The sequence below is a fragment of the Phyllobates terribilis genome, unplaced genomic scaffold (genome assembly GCF_046119375.1).
Source record: "Phyllobates terribilis strain yellow unplaced genomic scaffold, ASM4611937v1 Scaffold_13__5_contigs__length_258822181, whole genome shotgun sequence".
Lineage (NCBI taxonomy): Eukaryota > Metazoa > Chordata > Amphibia > Anura > Dendrobatidae > Phyllobates > Phyllobates terribilis.
Genome location: NW_027362773.1, coordinates 181,918,565 through 181,925,360, shown reverse-complemented (window position 1 = coordinate 181,925,360; position 6,796 = coordinate 181,918,565). Strand labels below are relative to the sequence as shown.

At 42.7% G+C, this 6,796-nt stretch overlaps 4 non-coding genes across 4 annotated transcripts; all 4 read left to right on the top strand.

The window, feature by feature from the left end:
• Positions 1–2,752: 2,752 nt before the first annotated feature.
• On the top strand, positions 2,753–2,824 carry TRNAQ-CUG (transfer RNA glutamine (anticodon CUG)). The gene has a single exon. It is a non-coding gene; the product is annotated as a tRNA-Gln (tRNA).
• A 903-nt stretch (positions 2,825–3,727) lies between these two features.
• On the top strand, positions 3,728–3,809 carry TRNAS-AGA (transfer RNA serine (anticodon AGA)). Its single transcript has one exon. It is a non-coding gene; the product is annotated as a tRNA-Ser (tRNA).
• A 727-nt stretch (positions 3,810–4,536) lies between these two features.
• TRNAQ-CUG (transfer RNA glutamine (anticodon CUG)) lies at positions 4,537–4,608 on the top strand. Its single transcript has one exon. It is a non-coding gene; the product is annotated as a tRNA-Gln (tRNA).
• A 903-nt stretch (positions 4,609–5,511) lies between these two features.
• TRNAS-AGA (transfer RNA serine (anticodon AGA)) lies at positions 5,512–5,593 on the top strand. The gene has a single exon. It is a non-coding gene; the product is annotated as a tRNA-Ser (tRNA).
• The last annotated feature ends 1,203 nt before the right edge of the window (positions 5,594–6,796 follow it).

The following is a 6,796-nucleotide window of genomic DNA, read 5'->3' as shown; positions in this document are numbered from 1 at the left end:
TCACAGTTCTTATTATCCAGACCATGTCGGCAGGTAATGGCTGCCCACGTCGTACTGTGCTCACCAGGTGAGGGGCTCAGACAACTCCCAGATAACTTTGGAGCGCTTCACAGGACCCCCTTTGTGTGTCCTTTGTCTGGCCTTTCTTACCAACCCTTCTGTCCGGCTGCCTCGGGCCTCCTCTTGGTAAACTTGGTGCCAGTTTCCCTGACCCTATGTGGTGCCTTCCTAGCGGGTGTAGCGAGGGGCTGCGCCACATAAAATGTCACAGCCTCCGGTTTCTAGCTGAGGGTCGTTTCCTGCCTCCACTAGTTTCGGGGACCGGTCTCCCCCTTTGGCCTGACCCCTCCACGCAGGTGGATTCGGGCGTGCGGTGGCGACTCGCCCGTCCGCACCCCTGGGATCCCTTCATTCCTCGTTCCTGGAGCCTTCTCCGCTCCTCTTCCTTCCTTCTCCCTCTTCCAGGCCTGGGCCTCTGTTACTAGGCCCGCCTCCGGAGCAGAGCTCATGCAGAGCCCCTGCTCCCTGCCACTTCTGCTCAGACTTCTCTGCACTGAACTAAGATGGTGCCCACCTTTTATACTCCCTTCTCAATGCACCCAGGAACTGCTTCCTTCCTGCTCCTGCACTACAGGGTTCCCCTTCCTCAGTGTTCCCTCCCCCCACTCCAGCCAGGGACAGGGACTGTCGTGCCCATCTCAGAGGCATATTGGTCGCTCTGCCCCACGGCAATGTGGTGTAATGCATGCAGGTGTCGGGTCCTGATCCACACTCCATCCTTACCTGAGAGTGAGATATCACACCTCTGGGTGAGGTGCAATACCTCTGTAGCAACCGAGCCCTCAGGGTGCTACAGTTCCATTTATCTTCAGCCTAGGTGACGTATTGTGATACAGGGCCGTGATTTTGGCTATAAAAGGGTCCCCTAGACCCCTACCCCAAGCTTTTTAAGAGAATCAAATATGGCGTGCCAGGAGACTCTATGGAATGCTTTCTCAGCATCCAACGAGAGTATCTAATTACAAATTTTTAACTGCATCTAGCCCAGGAAATACTTTGTGCCTAGTAGCAGTGTCTGCTAGTCAGCGGATTATCCCGGCTGTTAAGCAAGCTACACCACCTGTAGTTTGGACACTTAATTTTTTCAAAGGAAATACTTCGGGACCACGGGATACTCAGTGAAGAGCATCAGGAGGCACCCCAAGGCACAGGGGCTGGGACTGGCGGTAGGACGCCTTGCGGTGGACCGCCAAGCTCGATCCTAATAAAAGCTTTTTAACTGCAGCAGATTTAGTGGACGCTACTGGAGCTGGACTTACGCGGCTGCTTGCATGAGACTTGCCCTCCAATAGATCCTTGTAAAAGCATTTAAAGTGAACTCATTCAAATTAGAGAGACAATATAAATTAAAAAGATTAAACCTGCCTCCACCGCAAGGGGGCTCGCTCGACCCACCAGCGGACAGGCACAAGTATTGGGAGAGGGGGGCTGGCCGTCAGGATCCACCGCGGCTCTTTCACAAACCTGACGAAACGGAGGTCGCACGGGCAGGAACGGACTGGCTGTGTCGGCTTCGCACTTTTTTGGTTTTAGAAGGGCATGACATGCCTATATCTGTGTCTCCCCCTCCTTTTACTCCTCCACCACTTTTCTTTTCGCATGACTATATGTACTTGTCATTTTTCCATGTGTTAGTTGTGTCTTCTGAGCAGTTGGTCAGCTTTTGGACACCTTTGAAGTGTTTGCTATGTGTTTCTATGTGTTTTTGTTTGCCTGCCATTGGTTTTAACGGTGTTTGAAGGTGTTCGACGAACAGTTCGGCGAACATACGGGTATTTGACGAACCGAACCGAAGTCGGACACTACGGGGGTGGCTCAACACTACTAATCACTGATATTGATCATGGTGCTATAAGAAAAGGTGTGAAACTCATAAGGAAGAAACAGCATCTGAGTAGTTGTGGCCAAGTGCTTAAGGTGATGGACTAGAAATCCTTTGGGGTCTCCCCGCGCATGTTCAAATCCTGCTGACTACATTTAACTTCAAGTAACATTTTGACTAATTATCTGATTAGATCAATTTGCACACTCCCAAGTCTATCCCCCACGGAAGTGGTCTGTAATATTTGGATCGGATTTGTAGAAGCAGCTTAACAGCATCTGTAGATCTTCTTTTGATTATTCAGCCTGGTGCGATGTCACTTGTGCGTCACACCACCAATCAAAGAAAGCTCAGGTGTGTGATGCAACTCCTCCTTTTTTCCAGCGAACACAGACCCCTGCCATGACTGATGGACTGGGATATGAACTTTGATTTGCACCAACTCTACTTGAATTATCTTTCCGATGGAACCTTTTAGCACACCATGAAAAATCTTTAGTGACTTCTGGATGAGCAGAAGTTTTGCAATTTCTTTTTTTCTCACCCTTTTTCCAGCTAATATATCCAGCACGCTTATTATTAGCCAGATTTCATCAACATTTTAAAACTGTCCTTGTTGTGATATCATGGAACTTTAAGCACACTTGTGGAATAAAAAGGGAGGAAATATTAATTTACCAATGTGTATTAGATATACATTTGCAGAACAGCTTTAGAACCTGTTTTCATCATAATGCATGAATTTCCCAGGTTCCACTGAGATTTGAACTCAGATCACTGGATTAAGAGTGAATTTCTCACATTTCCACAATTTACACATGCTCTTTTACCATTTTCAAAAGAAAATCCAGCCAGCTCCATCAGTCATATGGTTCCATGGTGTAATGGTTAGCACTCTGGACTCTGAATCCAGCCATCTGAGTTCAAGTCTCAGTGAAACCAGAGAAATTCTTTGTGCACAGCTGTTTTATCTTTTCTGCTCACACTCAATTTGCCAATGGACATGGTTTAACATAAAAAGAGAAAGTTAAAATCCACATGGCAAAAAGATCTATCTATCAAGAAAGTTTAACTCAAAAGTTAAACTTGACTTCATGAAGCAAAACTCATATCATCTATGTCACACCAAGCAATCATACTCTATGACTTGTGCCAATGTTCGCATGACACTTTTTCCAAGTGTTTGAAACTGACCAGGATTTCAAGCCGAAACGGCCTCAAGAAACGACAGCGATTCTTTTCCTGAATCACCCTTTTTAGTGTTTTCCAGCATTTTTGTAAACATAGTTTGGTGATGTTTTTCTAAGTATTGTTTTGGGCATCAAATGAGTTTGTTTAAGTTTCGTTTTTGCTCGCAAAATGCTGTGAACGTCACTCAGGAACCTTCCAGGGGTCTTTCTAACCTACTCATTGACTTGTATAGCAAGTATAAAGCAAGCAAAATATACCTGAAAAATGATATGCTCACTTCTGTTAACCGCTTAGCGTTTTGGGAAACTTAATGAGGTTAAAAGACGCTCAATACCTGATCATATGAACAGCAAGTCTTTTTGCATGGAAATGAATCTGTTCAAACTATTGAGCATTTTCAAAGCCTTTTTCAGGAGGTGTTTGGAACAAAGTCACTCTAAATCCGCCTTATGAATTTTAATAAACCTTGAACTGTAAAAGGTTCCAATTGATGATACCTTTAAATCAGATTTTTACATTTCAGTGAGGCCTGGAATTTTGTTTCCAATTGAAATCTTCCATTTTCTGAAATGTCTTCCAGAAGGATAATCACTGATATTGATCATGGTGCTATAAGAAAAGGTGTGAAACTCATAAGAATGAAACAGTGTCTGAGTAGTTGTGGCCGAGTGGTTAAGGCGATGGACTAGAAATCCATTGGGGTCTTACCGCGTAGGTTCAAATCCTGCCAACTACGTTTAACTTCTTGTAATGTTTTGACGAATTATCTGAGTAGATCAATTTACACATTCCCAAGTCTATCCCCCACAGAAATGGTCTGTAATCTATGGATTGTATTTGTAGAACCAGCTTAACAGCATCTGTAGATTTTCTTTTGATTAGTCAGCCGGGTGAGATGTCACTTGTGCATCACACCACCAATCAAACAAAGCTCAGAGGATGCCATCAGGTATGTGGTACAAATCCTCCTTTTTTCCAGCGAACACAGACCACTGCCGTGGCTGATGGACTGGGATATGAACTTTGATTTGCACCAACTCTACTTGAATTATCTTTCCGATGGAACCTTTTAGCACACCATGAAAAATCTTTAGTGACTTCTGGATGAGCAGAAGTTTTGCAATTTCTTTTTTTCTCACCCTTTTTCCAGCTGATAGATCCAGCACGCTGATTATTAGCCAGATTTCATCAACATTTTAAAACTGTCCTTGTTGTGATATCATGGAACTTTAAGCACACTTGTGGAATAAAAAGGGAGGAGATATTAATTTACCAATGTGTGTTAGATATACATTTGCGGAACAGCTTTAGAACCAGTTTTCATCATAATGCATGAATTCCCAGGTTCCACTGAGATTAGAACTCAATCACTGGATTAAGAGTGAATTTCTCACATTTCCACTATTTACACATGCTCTTTTACTGTTTTCAAAAGAAAATCCAGCCAGCTTCATTGGTCATGTGGTTCCATGGTGTAATGGTTAGCACTCTGGACTCTGAATCCAGTGATCTGAGTTCAAATCTCAGTGGAACCTGAGAAATTCTTTGTGAATAGCAGTTTTTTCTTTTCTGCTCACACTCAATTTGCCAATGCACATGGTTTAACATAAAAAGAGAAAGTTAAAATCCACATGGCAAAAAGATCTATCTATCAAGAAAGTTTAACTCAAAAGTTAAACTTGACTTCATGAAGCAAAACTCATATCATCTATGTCACACCAAGCAATCGTACTCTATGACTTGTGCCAAAGTTCGCATGACACTTTTTCCAGGTGGTTGAACCTGACCAGGATTTCAAGCCGAAAAGGCCTCAAGAAACGACAGCGATTCTTTACCTGAATCACCCTTTTTAGTGTTTTCCAGCATTTTTGTAAACATAGTTTGGTGATGTTTTTCTAAGTATTGTTTTGGGCATCAAATGAGTTTGTTTAAGTTTCTTTTTTGCTCGCAAAATGCTGTGAACGTCACTCAGGAAAGTTCCAGGGGTCTTTCTAACCTACTCATTGACTTGTATAGCAAGTATAAAGCAAGCAAAATATACCTGAAAAATGATATGCTCACTTCTGTTAACCGCTTGGCGTTTTGGGAAACTTAATGAGGTTAAAAGACGCTCAATACCTGATCATATGAACAGCAAGTCTTTTTGCATGCTAATGAATCTGTTCAAACTATTGAGCATTTTCAAAGCCTTTTTCAGGAGGTGTTTGGAACAAAGTCACTCTAAATCCGCCTTATGAATTTTAATAAACCTTGAACTGTAAAAGGTTCCAATTGATGATACCTTTAAATCAGATTTTTACATTTCAGTGAGGCCTGGAATTTTGTTTCCAATTGAAATCTTCCATTTTCTGAAATGTCTTCCAGAAGGATAATCACTGATATTGATCATGGTGCTATAAGAAAAGGTGTGAAACTCATAAGAATGAAACAGTGTCTGAGTAGTTGTGGCCGAGTGGTTAAGGCGATGGACTAGAAATCCATTGGGGTCTTCCCGCATAGGTTCAAATCCTGCCAACTACGTTTAACTTCTTGTAATGTTTTGACGAATTATCTGAGTAGATCAATTTACACATTCCCAAGTCTATCCCCCACAGAAATGGTCTGTAATCTATGGATTGTATTTGTAGAACCAGCTTAACAGCATCTGTAGATCTTCTTTTGATTAGTCAGCCGGGTGAGATGTCACTTGTGCATCACACCATCAATCAATCAAAGCTCAGAGGGTGCTATCAGGGATGTGGTGCAAATCCTCCTTTTTTCCAGCGAACACAGACCACTGCCGTGGCTGATGGACTGGGATATGAACTTTGATTTGCACCAACTCTACTTAAATTATCTTTCCGATGGAACCTTTTAGCACACCATGAAAAATCTTTAGTGACTTCTGGATGAGCAGTAGTTTTGCAATTTCTTTTTTCTCACCCTTTTTCCAGCTGATAGATCCAGCACGCTAATTATTAGCCAGATTTCATCAACATTTTAAAACTGTCCTTGTTGTGATATCATGGAACTTTAAGCACACTTGTGGAATAAAAAGGGAGGAGATATTAATTTACCAATGTGTGTTAGATATACATTTGCGGAACATCTTTAGAATCAGTTTTCATCATAATTAGAGATGAGCGTTGTTCTACTCGAACTGTTCGCCAATCTCAAATTCGAGCTGTTTTGCGCGGTGTTCGAGCCGTTCGGCGAACACGAGCGATTTGAGAAAAATTCGGCTGTTCGAGGTTATGTTCGATAACTGTTCGTGCACCAAAATCATAACTAGATTTTTTCTCAGTAATGATGAAAATTAATGTTAATACGCAGTTTGAGTGTACAGCGGGGTGGGGGGAGGGGCAGGGGATGGATCTCTGCAGGAATAATGAAGATCTCCATTTTTTTTTCTCTTTCCCGCATTTACAGTGGGGAGGTGCAATCTGTCAGCCTATCAGCAGCGCACACACGGAGCGAAGTGATTTTTTTCACACAAGCAAGGGCATGTGTCATTGACAGTGTATGTCACATGTCCTTGCCCTATAAGACCAAGCCATTTTTCCCGTCGCCACCATTTTCTCACTGCTGCAGCTGCATGTTAGACGGCACCGCTGTTGCTGTGTGCGCTATACCTTGTTAATTTCAAGCCAATTTTTGCACAAATCTACAGATAGCTTGGGAGTAGGGAATATTTGTGAATGCAGTCCTTTTAAGGACTAGGTTACAGCATTTCCTACGACTTTT